The sequence below is a fragment of the Crinia signifera genome, chromosome 2, assembly GCF_055691185.1.
Source record: "Crinia signifera chromosome 2, ASM5569118v1, whole genome shotgun sequence".
NCBI lineage: Eukaryota > Metazoa > Chordata > Amphibia > Anura > Myobatrachidae > Crinia > Crinia signifera.
In genome coordinates, this window is record NC_139218.1 from 58,834,800 (window position 1) to 58,860,726 (window position 25,927).

The 25,927-nt window shown below is 43.0% G+C and overlaps 1 protein-coding gene across 2 annotated transcripts in view; it reads right to left on the bottom strand.

The window, feature by feature from the left end:
- Positions 1–25,927, bottom strand: part of COL26A1 (collagen type XXVI alpha 1 chain) — a 382,256-nt gene that overhangs the window by 47,573 nt on the left and 308,756 nt on the right. The gene's annotated exons all lie outside the window — the stretch shown is intronic.

The following is a 25,927-nucleotide window of genomic DNA, read 5'->3' on the forward strand; positions in this document are numbered from 1 at the left end:
ACTTTACTGGCCAGCGATATTTTCAAGGGAGATTTGCCTGGCACTCTGCAGAGTCATGAAATCATCTAGAGCCAAGCAGTTAATATTAGTTGACACATTGCCAGGGATTCATTTTCCTATTGGAAAGGATTACACTACTCTTGTTTCTACATGTTACAGCTCCCATTGGTTTCTGGACATATTTTGTTTTCAAATTCTTTGTCCCAGTTGTCAATCTTATGGCCGGGCAACCTGGGGTGTGGACAATCCGTATCCACCGTCTCATGAATATGCACCAACATAATATGCTATAGACGAGGAGTGGCCAAACCTGTCCTCAAGATCTACCAACAGTTCATGTGTTTCAGGCAACCTGTGGATCTATAATAGGAATGAATGCAGCATGTTTGAAAATATGACAGTTAGTAATGACTACAGCTGTGCACCAGCTAGGTGATTTGGAAAACCCGGACTGTTGGTAGATCTCGAGCACTGGTTTGGCCACCGCTGGTATAGGCTGCTCGCTCAGAACACAGAACTGCAGAGTGATGTCAGCACTGTAGCCTGAGCGATCTGGGGCCAGTGTTCTCCGGTGACTGGCCCTGACCGGTGATCTAACTAGATTTATCCAGCATGCTGAATATTAATCGCCAGGGCTGTGAATTGCTATTGCCTCCACACATGGAGGCGATCTGGTCAGATCGCTAAGAAAATGCCCTGAAATCCCCCAGTGTGTAGGCCCCATTACACTGTAATACTTTTCTGAGTAAAATGATTCCAATCTAAATTTAATTTTTTGGAATTTATTCAAAGAGTCATGCTGCAAATGTTCACAATAAAAGTACCCATCATAAGACAGCAACTCTGCAAAGTTCAACCACTTTGCTAGGATTAGGATTTGTCAATGAGCAATCATGAACTCATAAAAACAATTAACTAATACTCGATTTATTATACGGAAAATGATCTTTCCGAATGAGGTCACTGCCACTACCCAGACAAAAAACACTCAGGAATAACACTGATGCCATTTTCCCAGTGATTTCTCAACTAAACATATATAGATGTTTCAATGCTGCTGCTGCCGCTATGTCTCTGGTGATCTCTCTACTGCACATTAAACATGTGACTTGTACAGATCTTTGGGGAACATTTTGTGTGCCTTCACCAGTGTACTGTAGATGGTGTTTTTGTTTTTTAATAAACTCTTACTCCCAGCATTGACAAAAGTACTGAACACATTGCTGGTGTGCTATCCCTAGACCTAATGGTAACCCTAATGCTATCCCAAATGGTAACACTACTGCTACCACAAATAGTAACCTTAATGCCACCCCTAAGCCTAAAAGGAACCCTAATGCTATCCCAAATGTTAACCCTAATGCTACTCCTACGACTATTGGTAGCCTTAATACTACACCAAATAATAACGCTAATGCTATTCCAAAACCAAAGGTAACCCTAATGCTACCCCAAATGGTACAGATGTTGCTACGCCCATCGATGCTGTGACATTCGCCATGTGCTACTCCTGGGTCGATTGGATCAAACTCTTCACAATGCTTTTGCATCTAATTCACTCCTGTGGCTCACAGAAATGCAATGAATGTCAATATAGCGGTTTGGCTATTCCACCTTGAGGGTGCAAAGTTGGCGCGACAAACAAGCACAAGTGGATGAATCGCTAGAAAGAGGAGCACAACTATATCTGTAACCCAAATGCTAACCCTAAGTGTAACCCTAATGCTACCTCAAATGTTAATCTAATGCTACACCTAACCCTAACGGTCACCCTAATGCTTCCGCCAATGGCAACCAAACCCACTAGCCCTAATTCTAACAGTAAAGGAGCCCATACATGCTCCGTTGTGTCCTGCTCCGTTCTGTACTATGCGATGCTTGCTCCCGCGCATCACATACTGTAGTACGGTACAAAAAGTATGTGCTGCACATACTTTTTGTACTAGCTACAGTACACATCGTATCGGATCGCAGTGCATGCACGCACAATGCATGCACAAGGCATGCGATCCGATACGATGTGTACTTTAAAAGTACAGAACGGAGCCTCAACAGTCCTCCTACTTATATCCCCTCACCGTCATACACTGCTCAAGCTGTTCCTTTTCTTTTTCACCTTCACCTTACTTATTTTTTTTAAATTGAGTGCCACTTATTTGACCTTTCACTGTCCCTGTTGGAATGTTCTGTCTGCTGTATTGTTGTTTGATAATATTGTTATAAATATATAGTCATACATTAGCCATTAGCTGGGTACACACTGCACGATATATCATTAATAATATGCAAGATACCAATATCGTTAATGATACATTGTGAACATGGACCGGTGTGTACGATCAATATCAGTAATGATGTGGGCTCCAGTGCATTAACAAAAACCCCTGTCATTTGTACATGCAGCTGAATCGGACAAAATAATCAGTGACTGCATGTACGGAGCAGGTGATGTTACTGACTGATATCATAAACAATAACGGACAGTGTGTATGCACTTTATTCTACTGCAGCACCATTGAAATTGGTAACTATATCAGTGGCCACAGGAATCGTCCATTGTGTACCCAGCTTAAGAATTTGGACGCAGACATGGTTGGCCTGCAATGGAGGAAATAACTTATTATCTCCATGATCGAGGTTATATTTTTACCCAAGTTTGGGCGCCTTGGTTACTTGCAGAGTGTAGGCCCTCATCACCCTCTTCTTGAATATTAATATCACAGATAGACCCCTGGGTAAAGAATACTGCTCCCTCTTTGTTTCTGAGATGTCACCTCCATGTTGCTGTCTTTTATTTTTTATTGGATGCTACTTGTATATCTACCTTTTCCGATTCTGTTTTGTGGTCCCCCTTCTTTTCCAATACCCGCTTCCTTTTTTTCTTTTGTTTGCTAATGTGCTTTGAAAATATGGTCTGTATTGGGCTCTTGGTTGTGGTATGGGGTTCCGACAGTCGGGATCCCGACAGTCATTAGCCTGACGTCAGGATTCCGACTCCCCGGACTCAGACAGCATGGCGAGCGCAAAAAAGCCCCATGCTGCGCTCGCCACGCTGCGGGCACGGTGGCTCGCTAAGCGAGCCACCTATTCTATTCTCCCTCTATGGGGGTTGTGGACCCCCACAAGGAAAAATAGCGGGTGGCCGTCGGGCACCCGGCTGTCTGCGTTTTGACAGTCGGGATCCTGATGTCGGGTAAATGACTGTCGGGATCCCGACTGTCGGGAACGCGTCCGGCACCCGGGCTCTTGTGGCCCTTGTGTTTCTATGTTTGTTACTCTGTTGGTTGACCACTTTAAAATAAAAAATATAAAAAGATAAATCCTACAACACTGCAACTTTTAGGGCAATGTAGACATGGTTCTCAGCTCCTGACCCCAAACATTTACCCTTCAATAACTATTACTCTCTTCTACAGAACACCTTTAGATATGTCCCTTGTCCTTAGTATATATACACATATAAAATCTGAAAGCAGAATACAAGTGGCTTATTACACTGGGGACATGCATATAAAAATACATGTTCTTCGAGAACCAATGTATTGATTTCTGATTTTTCTCCAAAATGCGCTCTTGGGTCTATTTAGCTGTTATTCTTATGAATTTTGAAGTGAATAAAAGTATTTGGACAAATGAAGATAGATGCTGAGAGCTTTTGGAATGAAATCAGTTTTTTTAGTCTAATACTGAAATCACTTATGATTTCCCAGTGGAAAACTCTCTGCAATTCTCTGCTATACTGGGAATGAATTTAGACGTTCTTCTTTTGTTCCCTTGTGTAATGCTAATGAGTGAGCTGGATGGATTGGTTCAAGTTATAATTATTACCATAAATATTGGCCATGGTAGATAGAAATGAATAGAGAATTTCTATTAATTACTCACTATCTTGAAATGTGGTTCATCGTGTACATGCTTGTTTTACCTAAATGATGTGAATGTATTATTATGTCATATATCAGCACATACAGGTTAAAGATAATAATTCCCCACAGAGTTCATAAACTGCTACGGTTCACGACTAAAGCTACCACACACAGAACAATGCAGATGCTCAGCCCCACCTTCAAGAGGCTGGATCCCTACTTTGACTTTTACCATCATGGGAAGTGACCACAAGAATGTTAAGACATGGGCTGGGATGTACTAAGGGAAAAATGCAGTAAAACCCCCGTTTTCAGGGGTTTTACCACATTTTCAAATGTACTAATACCCGGCCGCCGCATCTTCACAGGGCAGGGTATCACCTCCTATGGGCTTTTATCGCCACTCGCCGACCGCCATCCCTCGCTGCAGATACCTACCTCCCTCCCCGTCCTCCATCAAATTCCTCCTCCCCCTAGCATATATAACAACCAGATGTCCTTCCGGCTGCAGGGGGGAGGAGACCCCCGTGCACCACATCACAGGTATCGCAGGGGGCCTCTGTCACCGCACTGTGATGCTAGCCGCATATGTCAATACATATGCGCTAGCATCGCTGCGGCGGCGCGGCGAGGGGTGGCGATGTATTTTAATACATCCCGCCCATGGTAATAATTGTTCAACCAAATCATCACATTTAAAAAATAAAAAAACTCACATCAACGTTTTCATTTATTGACCATTGCCATGTCGGCCATTTAACCATGATTACCGTTTAGCCATGTCAACCATAGGAATGTCAACATATAGTATCGACCTATTGACCGTCCACCTTGTGACTGTTGACCTATCATCCGGATATCCCAAAATTGATGGCTTTCATGGTAGTTTAATGAATTCCATTCTCATTTGTAGTACACATAGATAAGTACTTTTGAGATTTATTTACAGTTTGTTTATATATCGCAGCATATTCCGTTGTGCTTTACAATTGGAGACAACAGTGATTAAATAAACTTGGTAGTAACAAGCCGACATAGGGGTTTATTCTAGTTCATTCTTTCTGACAAAATCCTTCTTGGATGGACAAAACCATGTGCACTGCAGGGGGGCAGATGTAACATGTGCAGAGAGAATTAGATTTGGGTGAGTTATTTTGTTTCTGTGCAGGGAAAATACTGACTGCATGATTTTACACTTCAATATAGAGCTCACTTTGAAGAAAAACCCCACCCAAATCTAATTCTCTCTGCACAAGTTACATCTGCCCCACCCGCAGTGCACATGGTTTTGTCCATCTAAGAAGGATTTTGTCAGAAAGAATGGACTAGAATAACCCCCATAGAAAGGAGGGCTCTGGTTCCACCAGATTGCAAGACAGTCCTTATGGGAGGCAATTAGATTTAAATGCTACTGGAAGTTAAGTGGGGTTCTGAAATATGATAAGCTTGCTTGAAGAGGTGAGTTTTCAGGGAATTCTTAAAAGTTTGGAGGATAGAGGAGAGTCTTAATGTATGGGTATTCCATAGGGTGGGTGCTTCCCAAAGAAAGTCCTGCAATTGTGAATGGGAGCTAGTAATTAGTGTGGATGAGAGACGCAGATCTTGTGCAGAGCGAAGAGGTCTGGTAGGGAGGGGGGGCGCCAGAAATTTTTATGTCAGAAGGAGGTGCCATCCTCAGGTGACACTATGTGCTGATGGACCAGTGACAAAAAATGCCAGTCACGTATGATCAATTTTGGTAGCATTAAATAAGAAGAAGCAGTAACAACCGCTTTATTGGTGACAAAAAAAATACTACATAAAGGACACGATTCAGACCTACATGCTGGGCTGCGAGTGTTTGCCGTCAACACTGCCCCACCAAATGCACGGGGCCCCTGCACTCCCCTGCCACTCCCTCTCCCCTGCCAGCCGTGTTCACTGGGGAGGGATCCAATGAGTTTCCCCCCTGCTCGCAGCGCTGAGTAAGCCAGGACTCACTCTGCACTGCATAGGCTAAGGGGAGAAGGAGGCCACCGATGACGTCAGCGACCCTCCAAACCTGCGTTTTCTGGGGGATGCCCAGAAAACGCTGGAGGCATGCCCCCAAATGCCCACAGGGTGTCTTCGGCCGGTTGTCTCGCACCTGTGCATGTGTACCGTGTGCATGCTCATACTTCCGATAATCGCTCGGGCTGCGAATTTGCAACACAGCGAATGGCTCGCCACTGAAATCCAAAGTTATTCCTTTATTTCAATCAATATATAACATCTAATAATAAAAAGAATAGGAATAAAATAAGATTCATTTTAATATATTTTTGATGATTCATCCTTTGAAAACCGTATCCTAGTGGAAATAGGGCTCAATCATTTTCTTCACATCAATACCCTTACAACCACAGCTCAAATTTGTTATTTTTGGTTAAAGAATTCCTGGCAAAGAAAGTATATTTCATTTATTTCTGTGATTTCAAGCGCTCTCCAGTATAAAAATAGAACGTTGGAGCAATGCGTCCTCATCAGGATTTGCTTTCTCAAAGAAGTGATGGACAGTTAGTAATCTTGCAGGGAATATTGGGGTCCAGTGGAGGGAGCACTTGAGCTGCAGTACCTTCCTTTGGCTAGAACTGAATGAATATTATTAGCCGTTACATGCTGTACAGTATGTATACAGCTGTTACTACAGTATACATCTGTGCATTAGAACTAACTGCAATGCAACTTGACAATCTACCCTACCCCATAAGTTCGCTGACTAGGGGTCATCCTCAATTTTGAACTGTCCGTTGTTCCCCACATTCAACCTGTTTCCAAATCATGTTACATGCATCTAAAAAACAAATCCACAATACAACCTTATCTTACACAAGACACTTCTAAATCTCTTATCCATGCACTCAGTATAGCCCGCATTGATTATTGCAGTAGTCTCCTAACTGGTCTTTCCAAGAACAGACTCTCGCCACTGCAATCCATTTTAAATGCTGCTGCTATGCTGATTTTCCTAGCAAGACGCTCATCATCTGCTGATCCGCTCTGCCAGTCCCTCCATTGGTTACCTGTATTTTACCGCATTCAATATAAAATACTTCGGTACTTGTTTCCTAGCACGGCCACACCGATTTGTATCGGGGTGATCGTGTCGGAAAAATCGCGTCGGTCGCATCGCATGCGACCAAATAGCATGCGATGCGACCGACGCGATCGACGCGATTTCTACATTGAATCAAATGTGAATAGGGCCCCTGGGACCCTATTTTACATTGGATTCAATGTAAAGTATTCCCCAGACCCCCAATTTTACCCCCTCAACGTCACCCCACGATTGACGCCAACCCGAAGCGTGGCGAGCGCAGCGAGCCCTCGAGGGGCGGCGGTGCGCGTCCTCCGACCTTTTCATACCCCCACTATCCACGTCGGCGTGGAGTTGAGAATATAAAGTGCGGCGAGTGCAGCGAGCCACCGAGCCCGAAGCGTGGCGAGCGCAGCGTGCCCCGCGAGGGGACGCGTATAACTTCACAGGTATACGCGTCCGCTCGCCACGCTTCGGGCTCGGTGGCTTGCTGCGCTCGCCACACTTTATATTCTCAACTCCACACCGACGTGGATAGTAGGGGTATGAAAAGGTCGGAGGACGCGCACCGCCGCCCCTCACTTCGGGTTGGCGTCAATCGTGGGGTGACGCTCACAATGGGGTTGCGTTACTTTTACACCATGACGGGGCCATATACAATGTGAAATGGGTCATATTGGCCCATTTCACATTGTTTCCTATGTAAAATGGACTTAATCAAGTCCATCTCATCTTGTGCCATTATAATGGCACAAGACCGACGCGATGCTCCCGAAAATATTTTAACATTGAAGCCTATGGCAAAATCGCGTTCATCGCGTCGTTCGCGTTGGGGGACATGTTAATGCACGCGACCGACGCAATGCCCCCGATTTTGCCTTTGCCGGCAAAATGGACCTGATTTCAAAGGAAATCGGGTCCATCGCGTCCATCGTGTACCTTAACTTTAAGGTACACGATGGACGCGATTGTGGCCGTGCTAGGAAACAAGTACCAATACTTCTACTCACATATAAATCTATTAACCATACTGCACCAGCATATATCTCTTTACTTACCTCTAAATATCTCCCATCTCGACCACTCAGCTCTACACAAGATCTGCGTCTCTTCTGCACAGATCACTAGCTCCCATTCACTAATACAGGACTTTCATCGGGCTGCTCCCATCCTATGGAATGCCCTTCTACGCACAATAAGACTCTCCGCTAGCCTCCAAACTTTAAATTGTTCCTTGAAAAAACTCACCTCTTCAGGCAAGCCTATCATATTTAAGTACCACAAGCATAACCCTCTGAGGCACTTATGTATTATATAGCTTTCCTTCTGGACTTGTAACTTGGTGGGACTGCTATGCTATTATTGGTGCCTGTCCTTGTGTTTCCCTCCTATGCCCCTATATATTGTGAGCTTGCAGCAGGGCCCTCCTATCTCTATGGATGTCTGTTCTTACCCAGTTTGTTCTATCACTACAATTGTAAAGTGCAACGGAATCTGCTATGCTATATAAGAAACTGTAAATAAATAAATAATGCAGTGGATCCATATAAGAAAAATGACAGTATGGGGACATGGGAATTGATTATTCTGCCTTGTCCCACAGCAACTTCATGGTTAGTTCCACCACTGGGCATATATAACTGGGTATATATATTAGGTTTTGCAGCACTGTCATCTTATTAACGCAAATATAAAATTATGTACATAACAAATATACATTTGTAGCTGGCCTCATCTAGCCGGGTGCAGGTGGTCGGAACGCCAATTGCCAGAAGAGGGCGCACAAGACTCTTGCGCCTCCCCTTCCGACGGAGCCCACCGGCGCCCTCTGCCACCTCCACGCCTTTCCCCCCATCGGTGCACACAGCTCCCCGTATCCCCCCAACCCTGCTTGTCTCCCTGAAGCGGAGATGGGCAGGGATTCTGGCCCCCCACCGAAATATTGGGACGCGCGTGCGTGTGTGAGACGCTCACGCGTCCCAGTCAGATGGAGCGCATCTCAGCCAGCACACGCCAGCGGGGACATTCTGGCAAGCCCTGGATCGGGATGAGAGGGGAACCATCTGTATATGTTTTACAAAAAATGGGCTTGTCCTGGTGAGTGGAGGTATGACAAAGTGCCAGATGCACTAATCTTCAAAAGTTATAAAATGGAGAATGCTAAACAGCCAGCCAATCAGCTCCTACCTGCCATGTCAAAGACTATGTTTGAAAAATGTCAGATATGAGCTGATTGGCTGGCTGTTTATAACTCTCCATTTTATCACTTTTAAAGCTTAGTGCATCTGGCCCAAAGTGTGTCAGATTAACTTTGCCTTGTCTATTCAATGACACATTTCTCAGCATCGTGGAATGGGGATGAGGCTGATAATAACACATTTCAATGCAAACCACAACATCAAGCCCTCAGGCAGCCCGTTCATTGTGGAAGTGTGAGGAATCTTGGAGGCTGCTCTATAATCCGAGGAGTGTTCTAGAGTTTAATGAGATTTTGGAGTCTCCTAGTTATTCCGGGAGAGTAGGCAAGATTCATTTACAGACTCACTCATGGTCATGCCAAATTGTATGTAAGTCAGCACAGTCAAGATAATTTGCCACATACGTTAAGTCAGCAAACATTAGCTCAGAGTGAAAAAGAAATGCAATGACACCATAAACATTCATGCCTCAGATTAGCACTAAACTTCACTCGCTCATCTTAAAAGTGTTAAAGTAGGTTAATAGCCTTAACGCCAGCAAACTAGCTCTGTGAAATATATTTCCATGTCAAGGTATGTTAAAGTACACAAACACTGATTATTGGATGGGACATTTCTTCCTTAAGCTTATGGTAAATTCAAATAACATTTATTTTATCAACTTCACTGTGCGGGCATTCATTTACAAATGAAATGAGACATAAATCAGTTTAAGTGTTTCCTTCGCTCTCGCCAAGTGTAGTAATTTATGATTCAAGCAAAAAGTAGGTTTGACTGATTGGAGTGGCCAATGTTAATAAAGGGAAATCCAACATTTGCTATAAATGACTGCTTGAGAAGAATGTGTCAAGCTAAATTAAACATGCAAAAGCAAAATAGTAACATATTTCCTAACATAAGGTTAGTAGGTCACTCATTTAGATAAAAATACTGCATGGCTGAGCTACAATGAGTTTCAGTGCCTGCTGTGGGGCTGTGTACATATACTTCAGTGGGCACTACATGGGCACATTAGAATGCCACTCTTCTCCAGATGGAAGAACTGGGACAATGGTGATCTGTTTGTCATCTAAAACTAGCGGGAACAATAGGATCTTCAGGACGCTATTTCAGGCTAGATATGCAGCACTATACCAAGCAGCGAGGCATGCGAGGGGACGCGGTACACTCATATGGTGTCCATGACGACATAGACACAAAAACCGTGAAAAATATTGTCGACCTTGTGTCTACCATGCCCATGTTGGCCTTAAGCTTGGGTCGACCTTCTATCAATGTTGACCTATGGTATGTCTACTGTTTTCAGGTATCGACATAGTCCCTGTCAACTATTAGTGGACAACCTAGTAACTGTCGACCTAGACATTGTCTATCTATTATACCTTAACCCAGCAAATGCACAACCACATACAGTAGCTTCTTATCACGCACTGTGATTTACTAAAATGGGAGTTCCATTGAAGAAGATGGGATGTTGCTTTGGGCAACCAATCAGAATGTACTTTTATTTAGCACAACAGTTCACATTTTCTAGGTCACCCTGTAGGTGCACAGGTGCACTCATTATTCATTGACATGTTTTTAAAGATCCGCAGGTGGGGCTAATTACTTTACTTGTGATTCTGTTTGGAGACCTGGAAAACGTGAACTGTTGGGGGTCCTGAGGACCGAAGTTGAGAACCACTGTTCTAGAAGATACTAGATATAACCTGTTTGGTTGCCCATGGCTACTTCCCATCTTCAATAGGACTACCATCATAGTATATAAACCCCTATGGGCCTGAGAAAGAGAAATTCCTATACCCAATGGTTTACGTACATCTCCAATGTTTGTGGTACTTGGCATGTGCAGAACCAGAGGCACCACAACATTTTGACATCCTGACCATAATGTTGTACTCTGGCAAATGTTATAGATTGCAGTTTGAAAGAACGTCAAGACATACTGAAATAGTTTCTCCCCCTCCCAAGGCTTGTTCAATTTCTGAGGTAATTAGTCAGGCATGGGTACAGTAACTATAATTATATTGTACAAGTAAGCCCGCTAGTCTGCTACCTTGTGATTTCCTCTGGGTTTGTGCATGTGTGAGAGATAAAGAGATGAAGATTTAGTCGCTGGCAACAGATGGCAGTGTTTCAGAGACACACAAATGGACACTAGACATATACATATATATAATTTTATTATAGCTGTATGGAGTGGCGGAACTACCGGAGGCAATGGAGTTGCCTGCCGCTGGGCGCCTGTCCCGAAGGGGGCATTTCTCCATTGTCTCCGGATTCCGTCTTCCGTGTGTTGCTGCTTGCTACTGATTGATAGTGGGTCAAAGCGGAGCTTCATCACCTAGTGTGGCAGCGGCTCCAGCTGCGTGACCCAGGCTATTGGGGCTCTAGTGACAGGTCGTGGGTGTGATGTGTCATCCATCCGTGACCTTATGAGAGGGGCGAAGTCACACTGCAGTGCTTGGCATCGCATTTGCTGCTGGCATCTGCTTGTCTGCTTTATACTCCCCTCACCAACACCAGGCGCTATGTAGCAGCGCCAGCTGCAAACTGCATGTACTTTCCCTGTAGACATGTATGGCTCCATCTCCCGCAGCGGCAGAGCTTGCCAGTCAGTTTCAGTTTGCCCAATACTGTCTGCTGTCGGCACCTCCCAGTCCCAGCCAGAGCCTCTCGTCCCCACTGAGCAAATCTGCCAGTGCCTCTCTATATAACAGCCTGCGGAAGCGGCTGTTCGGAGGAGGAGACGGAGACAAGCAGGAGGCAGGGACAGCTGTGGTTCACATACACAGTCCTGATTCCTCGAGAGGCAGTCTATAACCGGCGGATCATCTATCACCAGGTCCTATGGATGCAGGGAGCTCGTGTCCCAGGTAGGAGACTTGAATAAACCCAGTTTCCCAGCCCCAGTGTTCAATGTAACTACCTGTACACAGATTCCCTCACCCTGGTGCTGGATGCAGTGCAGTGAGGCATGGTGCAGTGAGTCCTGGAGCAGTGTGTGGTGAGCCCTAGGCTGGCAATGCTGGGTCCTGTAGCTAGGTGCAGGGTGTTCAGGAGCTGGTGTGTTGGCCAGAGGAGCTGGGTGTTAGTTGCCCTGGGTGCGTTAGACCTTGGCGCTAGGTATAGTGCACACTGGCACTGGGGGCAGTGAATCCTGTCGCTAGGTACATTGCAACCAGGTGCTGGATGCAGTGTGGCCTGGTGCTGGTTGTGGTCCATCCTGATGCTAGGTGCTGGGAGCGTTCCATCTAGGTGCTGGGTGAGGTCCGTCCTGGTGCTAGGTGCTGGGTGCGGTGGGCTGACAGATTCCTGGCTCTGGCTCTGGCAACTAGGTTATGCCAGGTTGCTTAAATTGGATGGAAGATGGGAACTGAGGTGCCCTGATAACAGGGATAATGCTAGGAGTAGAGGAGAAGAGAATGGTTTGCAAACTATAACAAGGGAAGAGGAGAAAGACTGTTATGTACGTGACGCACTGTTAGGACAAGAAAAATTAATAAAATGTAACCTTTAATTGTTTATTTTAAGATTTGCGACATATAAAAACAATTGCCAAGGAGGCAAAGAGGAAGAAACAAAGTGTTTTTAAAAAAGGGGATATAGATCCTCTCAAATTGAACCCCAATGTCCTGTTCCCAGTGTAATTGCTAGATTAGGTGCGTGTTGCTGTATATCTTACAGTGTGTACCCACTCATGAAATGAACAAATCTGTTACAATTTTCACTCAATTAAGTTACTTTTGTTTAATATTAGTTTATAACACAGATTGCTCCCAAGGACTGTGCAGATAAATTAGGACAGCAAAGTAAATATGTCTGTTTGGTCCTTTTAAACATCAAAAAAAGGGGTTGCCGCCTAGTATCTGCACAGATATTGCGCAGTGTGTAGCACAGTCTTAAATAATAACAGACTACGGGGCCGGCTGGTAGTATACGTGCCGTATTTCACATCTAAAGTGTACCCGTTAGATCTGATATTGGGAACACAAATCGGCTGTTAGTGTTCTCCGCCATTTGTTTGGTTCCTCTCAGCAGGGAAAGTGGCTTGTACGTATGCCACTGTTCCTGGCTGTGCTGGTAGTGCGTCGGTGTCTGTGGGGAGATCACAGTCAGTGGTAAGGCTGTGATTCTCCAACTCGCAGACCCGCGTCGCGCTCCGTCACTTGACACTGCGCCTAACAGAGGGACGCACCGACCGGGTGCTGTATCTGCACTGGCGTGCTGTAATCACATCTGAGTCTTGGGAGACCGTGGTCAGGTTCTGACCCCACAGCTCCTATCAGATGCGCCCTCTGTGAGTGGATACTGTAACGCCCTATACATCAATCAAAATACATTTCATGGGGAAAGGGGACATGGGGATATTTCACACACTAAGTGTGTCTGGTCAACGCGCGTGTCGCCACCAGCTTCATCAGGGCCTGATGAAGCTGGTGGCGACACGCGCGTTGACCAGACACACTTAGTGTGTGAAATATCCCCATGTCCCCTTCCCCCATGAAATGTATTTTGATTGATGTATAGGGCGTTACAGTATCCACTCACAGAGGGCGCATCTGATAGGAGCTGTGGGGTCAGAACCTGACCACGGTCTCCCAAGACTCAGATGTGATTACAGCACGCCAGTGCAGATACAGCACCCGGCCGGTGCGTCCCTCTGTTAGGCGCAGTGTCAAGTGACGTAGCGCGACGCGGGTCTGCAAGTTGGAGAATCACAGCCTTACCACTGACTGTGATCTCCCCACAGACACCGACGCACTACCAGCACAGCCAGGAACAGTGGCATACGTACAAGCCACTTTCCCTGCTGAGAGGAACCAAACAAATGGCGGAGAACACTAACAGCCGATTTGTGTTCCCAATATCAGATCTAACGGGTACACTTTAGATGTGAAATACGGCACGTATACTTCCAGCCGGCCCCGTAGTCTGTTATTATTTAAGACTGTGCTACACACTGCGCAATATCTGTGCAGATACTAGGCGGCAACCCCTTTTTTTGATGTTTAAAAGGACCAAACAGACATATTTACTTTGCTGTCCTAATTTATCTGCACAGTCCTTGGGAGCAATCTGTGTTATAAACTAATATTAAACAAAAGTAACTTAATTAAGTGAAAATTGTAACAGATTTGTTCATTTCATGAGTGGGTACACACTGTAAGATATACAGCAACACGCACCTAATCTAGCAATTACACTGGGAACAGGACATTGGGGTTCAATTTGAGAGGATCTATATCCCCTTTTTTAAAAACACTTTGGGGGAAATTTACTAAAGGAAATTTGTAAAAAAATAGGTGTATTTGTATCCAGAAATACACTTATTTTTTACATTTACTATCCCGAAAATACGGCAATTCGTATTCGTATTGATAGCACATCAATACGACTACGAATTGCCGTATGTTCGGGTTAGTAAATGTCAAAAATAAGTGTATTTCTGGATACAAATACACCTATTTTTTTTACAAATTTCCTTTGGTAAATTTCCCCCTTTGTTTCTTCCTCTTTGCCTCCTTGGCAATTGTTTTTATATGTCGCAAATCTTAAAATAAACAATTAAAGGTTACATTTTATTAATTTTTCTTGTCCTAACAGTGCGTCACGTACATAACAGTCTTTCTCCTCTTCCCTTGTTATTGCTCAAATTACTGTTGAAGTGACAGCACACCCCACATAATAAAGCCTATGAATATTGATTGAAACAAGGGGTTACCTTATAAACACTGCCAGTGCGATTGTTCACCCCCCCTCTTTTTGTTCTGGTTTGCAAACTAAAGAACAACTATCACTAAATATTAGGTTAATTGGTATTAAGACATGATTTATCATCATAGCAAATTCATTTTCAATTTGATAATTTAATTACTAATAAATAAAATAAAACAAATAAAATATCAAAAACCATTCTGTAGATCCTGTATCAAACTCCAATTAGTAAATTATTAGTTTGTCGCAGGACCACCATCAATTGCACCATGTGTATGCCCATCTATGACCCTGTGTGTATGCCCCTTTGTCCCCCCATGTGTATGTGTTATTGTCCCTTTCTCCCACTGTCCCTCTCTAACACTGTCCCTCTCTGACCATGTGCTTGTTCCTGTCACCCCATCTGTATGTCCTTTTGTTTGTCACCCCATACATGTACCACTGATACAGTATGTATGCCCCACTGTCATCCCGTGTATATGTGCAACTGTCACCCTTTGTGACGAAAAAGGAGGTGTGGCTCATAGGGAGCGCATATCTGTGAGAGCGCAATTTCTTAAAAGGCACTTCCTACTGCTGCTGCTATTCTGACCCCCGATCGAATAAATATTGGGTACTTTAAAGTTATAGAGGTGTGTTTATGTGTGTTTTAAATGAAAGAGGTATATGTTTTTTGGTGTTTCAGAAGTGTATGTATTTTTTTTTACGTGACATACAGTATGTGTATGTATTTTTTAAGTGACTGAGGCGTGTGCATTTTAAATGAGAGGAGTGAAAGATGTGTATGGTTTCTTTTTTTATTTTATTGTTTTAACATCCATAGTGTTTAAAACAATGATTTGGTATCTTGATATGGATATAATAAAATATTCAACTATGAATATTTTTGTGCGGGACATAATATGGTTCAAGAGTCACCATTGTATGGGGCTTTATATGGTGTGAGTGGTAATACGGTTTGACGTAACATGAATAAGGAATACTATAGTGTGATGTAATGTGAATAAGGTTGCACCTCTATGTAGCGTAATTTGTATTGGGGGCACTCTTGTGTGGCAACGCTCCTTCCCAGCAAGATCACACCCCTTTCTTGGGGTGTTTACCTACAGCACAAACTGTCCATGTTTAAAACTGTGGTATGCCAAAGCACTTTGTATCACAAGGCACCAAAATGTCTAATTACAGCTTTGTGAATGAGGATTGCTATGGGTGAGGCAGCGATGGGTTTTGCTAGCTGCTGTTGTGATCTTTGCCACTGGATGATGGATCAAAGGTGGAACTATCACCTGTGCTAGGGGGCACAAGCCAAAATCTTGCCTAGGGCATATAATTCATTAGGGAAGGCTCTGTAGATGCCCATATGCTTCTACAACATTTCAGTTAATAATAGCCTTGATCAGGGTATATACTGTATTTAAAGTGGGGGGGGAGGCACCAACATTTTGTTGCCTCCGGGCACCTATGACAAACTTACGCCACTGGCTGTATGTCTATGTTTTAGGTGCTCTTTTTATGTGTTCTCTTGGGAAAGGGGGATTACCAGAACTGAGGGGTAGATTTATTAAGCTCGGTGAAGTGATAAAGTGTCTGGTCTTTATCACCGGCCAATCAGCTCCTACCTGTTTTTCAAATCAAGCCTGTAATTTCACAGTAAGGAGCTGATTGGCCGGTGATAAAGTACCAACAACATTATCACTTCACCGAGCTTAATAAATCTGCCCCTGTCTTCCTTCAAATCTTGAAAACCGGTGGACAAATCTTTGTGCACTTATTACTATTATGTAGTGCAGTTCTCGAGGAAGGTTTAGGTATATTACCCATCAGCCTATCCTGAGTATTTGGACAAATGATAGAAAAGTATTATTAGTAATTGGATTCTGGATATTAAATATACCCAAACTTGACCCCAAAATGTAGGTCTGGAATTAGCCTACAAAGGCTGAGATTGGAGAAATGATAGGAAGGGAGTATATACTTTATTACTGAGAGAATTTTAGCATATCATGCCATTATGTAAGAAAATCCAGTATCAATTTTAAAGAGGATCCATCATGGCCTCATAGATTTGTTAATCCACAACTAGTCACTCAGTGGACTGGTTCAGAGAGAAATCTCTTGATGGACTTTCCTGGTTGAGAAAGGTCAAAGAGAAAACCAGTCTCTAAGTTGATCTGAAAAACATGTTCGCTGATAAAAATCAAGTTTGTTGGCAGAATCTCTCTTTTCAGTTCAGATCTAAATATTTTATCCTTTACAAGTCTGGAACGTTTCCCTTTCCAAACAAATGAAAGGGTATTGGAATAGACTTTACTAAGAAATTGGAGAGGGCAAAAGTATGGGATAAAACAAGAAAAAGGTATAAAATCTTCGGGAGAAGAAATACTTTAATAGCTGCATTCCTGTCATGGGACCTTGTAATTAAATCAATTTTTGATAGGGGTCAGTGGAGGCTGCACCCCTGACACTGCATTTAGCTTCTCTGTCCTTCAAAGCCTGCCTTTAGACTCCCGTGTAACCTAGACAATGGGAGATTGAGGGCAGGCGTACATATATATATATATATATATTCATATATACCATATATACGATTCAGCATTCTGGAATCCTGGAATCCACATCCGTTTAGCACCATTTAACCGGATTTATTCCTGGTGCCTTTTTAGAAAAAAAATTTTTGGGGCCATTAATTCCTCTTATACTAATCAATTCGATCTGGGAAATATTGAACTGCTTGTACAATGATGCATAATCGTTGCACCTAATCATCAGTGATGCAAGGTTGTTCTCTATACGGGAATTCTGGTCTTACAATTACAGAAATTCCACTCAAGAAAATTGCATTGTGTAAAAATGTTCTGTGCAAATCTGCTATAATGCCCCTGAGGAAGTCAAGTTATAAACGCGTTGGGCTATCTACACCATTGCAGAAGACACCTCAATTAAAATTGTTTTACTGTATTGAATTTTAAGTTGCATTTATTGAATGTTCAATTATACTGTGGGTATACAGGCGCACTCTGAACTTCTATTTTTCATTTCTACTCCCTTGGGTCCTGTCTAACAGAGGATCCCTCAGAGTTGCTGCCTAAATTTGTAAAGGCGCAGTTGGGGTACCTTGTATCTGATATATATATATATATACAGTGGTCGAAGTGGAAATTTTGAAGTGGGGGTATGGAAATTTTGAAGTGGGGGTATGGAAAAGTAAAGAGTGAATATAGTGCGCACCTTCGGACACCCCCCTGTCCATCAACGTCCCCTGCCAGACTGCCCCGTTGTACAGGGGTATTACAAAAGCACAATATGCGCTGCTGAGTGATCAGAGAGCATCCTGAGGGGGAAAAAAAAGTTTTTTTTTATATCTTCAGATTAAAGTGGCGGTATGGCATACCCCCGTATACCGCCCCACTTCGACCACTGTATATATATATATATATACAAACACTACACTCCCTAGGTCTTAATGATACAGCCCTTTCCTGGTTCACATCTTACCTATCTGATCGCTCTTTCACTGTTCGCTTCTCTGACTCTACTTCCTCTTCACTACCTCTGTCAGTCGGAGTTCCGCAAGGCCTTAGTCTTAGGTCCTCTGCTTTTCTCAATCTATACCTCCTTGCTTGGCAAACTAATCAGCTCTTTCGGATTTCAGTATCACTTATATGCGGATGATACTCAAATCTATCTATCAACCCCAGAGTTGTCACCAGTGGTTTAGGGCCGAGTCTCTGAATGTCTCTCTTTTGTCTCATTTTGGATGTCTTCTCGCCAACTCAAACTCAATATTTCCAAAACTGAATTACTTATATTCCCGCCAACTAAGAACAGTTACCATCCTGATATCTCCATCACTGTTGACAACTCGACAATCTACCCTACCCCACAAGCTCATTGCTTAGGGGTCACCCTCGACTCTGACCTGTCCTTTGTTCCCCACATTCAATCTGTCTCCAAATCATGTTACATGCATCTAAAAAACATATCCAAAATACGACCGTATCTCACACAAGACACTACTAAATCTCTTATCCATGCACTCATTATATCCCGCATTGATTATTGCAATAGTCTCCTAACTGGTCTTGCCAAGAACAGACTCTCACCACTGCAATCCATTTTAAATGCTGCTGCTAGGCTGATCTTCCTTGCAAGATGCTCATCGTCTGCTGATCCGCTCTGCCAGTCCCTCCATTGGTTGCCTGTATATTACCGTATTCAATATAAAACACTTCTACTTGCATATAAAGCTATTAACCATACTGCACCAACATATATCTCTGCACTTATCACAAAATATCTCCCATCTCGACCACTCCGCTCTGCACAAGATTTGCGTCTCTCATCTGAGCGGATCACTAGCTCCCATTCACTATTACAGGACTTTCATCGGGCTGCTCCCATCCTATGGAATGCCCTTCCACGCACAATAAGACTCTCCTCTAGCCTCCAAACTTTCAAGCTTTCCCTGAAAACTCACCTCTTCAGGCAAGCCTATCATATTTAAGTTCTACACGCATAACCCTCTGAGGCACTTATGTATTATATAGCTTCCCTTCTGGACTTGTAACTTGTTGGAACTGCTAAGCTATTACTGGTGCCTGTCCTTGTGTTTCCCTCCTATATACCTAATAGATTGTAAGCTTGCAGCAGGGCCCTCTAACCTCCAAGTCTGTCTGTTACCCAGTTTGTTTTATCACTGTCTACTATTGTAAAGCGCAACGGAATCTGCTGCGCTATATATGAAACTGCAAATAACTAAATAATAAATATATATAAAGAGAATGAGAAGGGCGCCTTCTGGTGCAGTATGTTATTATTCACATGCGGGTCCCTTCACTAATAGTGAGAAAACACCCCAAAATGTACACATGTACCATTATTAGTGGTCTCCAAACCACTTTGAATTGAGCTTTATTCGCAATGTGCCACTGGATATCTGGAATATTTGGTCCCTCTTAGGCCCACGGTTTCTCCACCCTACTCAGGGCAACTCTACAGGAGATCCGATCACTGTTCTCCCTGGTGTAGGCGAGTATGATCAGGGTTGGGGGCGGGGCGGTCATGCTCCCATCCCCAACCCTGATCATACTCACCTACACCAGGGAGAACAGTGATCGGATCTCCTGTAGAGTTGCGCAGAGTAGGGTGGAGAAACCGTGGGCCTAAGAGGGACCAAATATTCCAGATATCCAGTGGCACATTGCAAATTAAGCTCAATTCAAAGTGGTTTGGAGACCACTAATAACGGTACATGTGTACATTTTGGGTTGTTTTCTAACTAGAGGCGAAGGGACCCGCATGTGAATAATAACATACTGCACCAGAAGGCGCCCTTCTCATTCTCTTTTTAGATGTTTACTAAGAGGTTCCCTGGAACAGGAACCAATAGGAGAGGAGCAGCCACTCTACAAAAAAAGAGAGGAACTGGACATAATATAATAAGAACAGACATTTATTGTGTTTAAACGGACACTCCTACAAAGGGGAATCACTTGGCGCTAGTACCACCATTTTTTCTTACACACATATATATATATATATATATATATATATATATATATATATATGCTAGTTTCTAGTACACCCAAAAACAATGATATCAATTAAATTGACATTCTTTCTTCATATGTCCAGTATTCAGATAGAAATAAACATCAAACTCCCTTGTAGGATGTAGACAATTTATTTTAACAGAATACGCATCGCATTTCGTCAGAGCGACTTCATCAGGGGCATAGCGGCAATAAGAGTCTTTTCACTAGATCTGACATGATCTTTTTGTGATATAAACAGTTTCATAAAATCAGATGGACATAATGGGTGTAACCCTCTGGGATTCTATCCCTCTTTATTCACTTTTTATACAGAATGGGGTTAATGTAGACCACTGTGCAGCAGGTAACCAACAAACTTATCAACAATTTGCCTGACTGTTGATAAGTTTGGTGGTTACCTGCTGCACAGTGGTCTTCATTACCTCCATTGTGTATAAAAAGTGAATAGAGAGGGATAAAATCCCAGAGGGTTACACCCATCATGTCCATCTGATTTTATGAAACTGTTTATATCACAAAACGATCACTTCAGATCTAAAGATAAGACTCTTATTGCCGCTACGCCCCTGATGAAGTCACTCTGACGAAACGTGTTGGGTATTCTGCTAAAATAAATTATCTACATCATGCAAGGGAGTTTGATGTTTATTTCTATCCTAATCCTGGACATATGAAGATTTGTTTTGCAATTAGATCGGAAATTATCTTGAAACTAATGGAGTAAGACTTTATGGATATTAATTGGAAAGGCTTCAGATTTAACGTTGGACCACTAGACAATATAATAGGAAAACTACTGACTATAACAGTACCCTACATAGACCATTTGTCAGTCAAAAATAGAACAACTTGCTATTATGAGATATGGAAGACAATTTTTTTTTTACTTTTCTGTATCTATCTTCACAACATTTTGTGAATTGATCTCTGGTGATTGCAAGTATTGTATTGCTTCCAATTGGCCTCTGTAAGGTCCAGGTGTATTTCTTCCAGCAAGCCTCCAGGTATATTTCTTCCAGAGACTTCCATAAGACCAGGTGTATTTCTTTCAGAGACTTCCATATTTATTCCAGGAGGCCTTCATTAAGCTCCTGGTGTATTTTTTCCAGCATGTCTCTGTAAGCTCCAGGTGTATTTCTTCCTAGGGTATTGTGTAAGTCCAGGTGTATATCACCAGCATGCCTTCAAAAGCTACCGGTGGAGAAGGCCTTCATAAGTGTCACGCTAGGCTTGGTTTGGGGAACTGGCAGATGGTGAGTCGCTGAGGGAACGGTAGCTAAACTAGGCTGGAAACTAGGGGGACATACTGTATATAATGCTTTCTCCTGGAGAAGTAGAATGAGGTATTCCAAAGGAAGTATCACTTGTAAGAAGATGGAGGACACTAAATAAACTGTTTAGTAGATTTAATAAGGACTTCACAATACAGTTCATTCGAAAAATGTAATATGAGATCAAGCATACATGGTATACGAAATAAACGTAGGCACTTGGTCACTCTAAAGTCCCAACCTGAATTACTGTAGTTAACTGAAGACACTAAAAAAAGACTGAGAAACAATAGAAGACTCTGGTTGAAGACTGTGACTTTGATGTTGAAGAAAGAAAGGCTGTAGCTAAATATTATAGGATTGAAGATGGTAGCTTTAGGGTTGAAGAAACACGCAGTAGCTTTGAAGATTGTAGCAATAAAGACTGTGACTTAAAGACTGTAGAAACAGAACTGCAGCTAATACTGTATAAAGAATACTGTGGCTTTAAGGCTGTAGACTCAGGAACTGTGGCTTTGAAAACTATACTAATAAAGACTGCAATTTGTAGACTGTGGAAACAGGACTGCGGCTTTAAAACTGTAAAAAAGGACACTGCAGCTTTAAGACTGCAGACTCAGGAACTGTGGCTTTGAAGACTGTAGTAATAAAGACTGCAGCTTTAAGACTGTAGAAACAGAACTGCAGCTTTAAGACTGCAGAAAGGACACTATGGTTTTAAGGCTGTAGACTTACAAAGATGAGCACTACCAGATCAGGTTAATACCCCAAATCAGTTCAGCGGGTTTCTCCCTGGCAACTCGTGGGACCAAAGTACATGCAGGGCTGAGGGCAGAATACCAGGAAGGAACAGGAGCTGGACTGGCAAGAGTTAAGTGGGAGCACAGAGTCAGAGATCCTTACTGCATGAAGTAACCTGAAGCACTGGCAAGATACCTTAGGGCTGAAACCCTTTTAACAGGGGCGACTGCACTTTATTGGCTGTCAGATTGCCCCATAGTGGCAATTGGACAATCCTGGACTCCAACATGGTGGCTCCCTGTACAGGAGACACAAGTAGAACCATGACACATCCACCATAATACCCAGCCTCCTGGCGCAGCGTGCACCTGCTCAGCCAGACTCCACAATGGCAGCTTCAACACGCGACCCAGAGTCAGCCCCCTTGCTACCGCTGTACCCCGGCGCTGCACAAACACGGGGAGACTGCCATGCCCAGAAACTGAGGTAAGCCTCTGAATGCTGACAATAATCTCCAGGTGTATATTTTCCAGTGGGTCTCCATAAGCTCCAGGTGTACTGCATTTCTTCCAGCAAGTTCCAGGTGTATCTCATCAGCATGCCTGCAAAAGCTCCCGATGTATGTATTATTTATTAACAGTTTCTTATATAGCGCACACATATTCTGCAGCTCTTTACAGGGAATATTTGAACATTCACATCAGTCCCTACCCCAGTGGAGCTTACAATCTATATTCCCTAACACATGTGTATACACACACACACACACATATTCTAGGTTCATTTTGTGGGAGCCAGTTAACCTACCAGTATATTTTTGGATTGTGGGAGGAAACCAGAGTACCCGGAGGAAACCCAAGCAGCAAACTCCACACAGTTAAGGCCATGGTGGGAATCAAACCCATGACCTCAGTGCTGGGAGGCAGTAATGCTAAACATTACACCGACCATGCTGCCTGCATAGAAGGCCTCCATACACTTCATGTGTATTCTATCACTGCTGAGTTCTACGAGGTGACTCTCTTTGGGTTTAAATGTTCCTGTTGACTTGGTTCTTTCTTTAATTTTTGTTACTTTTCAATTCCTGCAAGATTCTATCTCTGTTCATGAATCGCAGTGTGCTGATGAGCACACAGAGACCTGTATATACAGTATTGCGAATTCGAATAAAGAACTTTATCATCTGGTAACAATATGTACAGTATATACAGTTTATAACAAACGTATAAATAGACCAGAAGGTTGTTTTAGGTCTTTGACCTAATTTGTGGTATAGAGATAGAGTCATTGCTTTCCAATGTTATTGTACTGTATGTCTGAATAATTGTAAATCTTTACCACAGCAGAAGAAACAATATTGTAAATATCCAGCAAATGTCCACATAGTTCATAAAACAAGTAAAGCGAAGGAAAGGATAAAATTGCTTATGAATAATATATTTCCCTTTCAAACAAGCCTGTGAAGTGTACAGATTGTAAAGACAATCATTAAAGAATGAAGTACAGTAAACTGCAACAGCTGAGTTCCATCGCACCGGAGAACAAAACCACACATTGTCACCCATTCAGATTTATCTCTAGCTTTATTCTGTCTGGCCAAAAGAACATTTCTTCCCTGGATTTTATTTAATTTTAAGGGGGGGAGGGGAGGGATAAAAAATGAGTCAAGCTACTCATGTAATTGTTCACGTCTATTATATCCATGCAAACGGAATTGTCCAACTATCATAAATCTTTTCCCAAACATGAGCCATAGCATATCCCTGGCGACTGGAGAGTGTAGATGGCATCACAAATACATTTCAGAGTCATTTTCTTGTGAAGTAGCACAGTACAAATACAGATACAGAATATATTCAATGAAATTATAGATAAAATCACATTACGTTGCAAAACAAACCAAAAACTACAGTGCTGGTACCTGTAACATCACTATGTCAAGGTCAGCTACTGCCACACAACCTACATTAAGTAATACAAATGTAAATAATAATATATAAATATAATATATAAATGTAGCTCAGACCACACGTAGCAATGGGTGGAAGGGTAGTTCACACATATTAACATACCTGTAATGTATATAATGTATGTGCTGGCTTCCTGAGCCTCTGGATCATCAGCTCTGTGGATCAGAGCCACTGCTGCACCTGGTACCCAGCATTTGTCTGCACCTTCTCATGTATAAGCCCAGCCCCTGACTCCTAAGAACTAGCCAATGGGAGTGTGTGGAGAAAGCCATCGCACGATGGACAAGCCGAGTGCTACGTCCTGAGTTCAGTAATCCGAGTGTCTAATCAGCTGGACTGATTAGGAGGCTCCCGAAAATCAGGAAACCGAGGCTCCCATACCCCCCCTCAATAGGTTTACAATGAGTTTTTTAAATGTTTTTGTCCCGATTATCAACATATTCGACATGGACACCATCTAAGTGTACCGTGTCCCCTCGCAGGGCTCGCTGCTTAAGTGGTTGACCCAATGTACTGTATGTCAACCTTAATTAAGTTGAACTAGTGACTGTATCGCCCCCCCACCCCCCTGCTATTTGTGGTGTGTGCTGCACCACCCGGGGAACAACTCTACTAACTAAAACAGTAAATTACTAGGTGGCCATGCGAAAATTTTGCATGAAAAAAAAATTATGATTCATGATTAAGATTAGCGTGTGGAACGTATATTGTATTCAATGGTGCAATCGAACAGCTGAGCAAAACTGATCATCTTAGCCGTGCCGTGTCAACGCATCCAGGGAAAGTACTCTAGGGCCAAAAGTTAATTTTTAACTTTGATTTTTAAACAAACAATACAATGTGCAATTCTAAATTAACAATTCGTCCAAAGTGGAGAACTTAATCTTTAAAATGGTACCTCCTTTATCGATTTTGGCTAAGTATGTAGGGAGAAAAAGGGATGTCACCAAAACTTTCCTTCTAAAATTGGTACTTGTGTAATAACTGGGCGCCCGATTTTGAGATCGGGTCAGAAAAAATCGCATCGCATCACATTGCATCGCGTGCAACCAAATCGCATGCGATGCGATTGACGCGATTTTCCATAGAATTCAATGTTAAAATGGTCCTGTTCATTTCCCCATTATCCAAGTGGGCATAGAGTTGATCTTATATAGCATGGCGAGCACAGCGAGCCACCAAGCCCGAAGTGTGGCGAGCGGGCGCGGAATACATTTTAAGTAATCCGCGTGCGCTCGCTACGCTTCGGGCTCAGTGGCTCGCTGCGCTCGCCACGCTATATAAAATCAACTCTATGGCCACTTGGATAGTGGGGAAATGAACAGGACCATTTTAACATTGAATCCTATGGAAAATCGCGTCGATCGCATCGCATGCGATTTGGTCACGATGCGATCAACGCGGTTTTACCGCAAAATCGCGTCGCATCGCATCTGATTGTATGCCTAAAGTTAAGGCATACAATCAAATAATCGGGTGCCCAGATACTACACAAGTACCCTAAAATTGATATATACAGTATGATGATTTTTATTACATCTCTTACCACAATG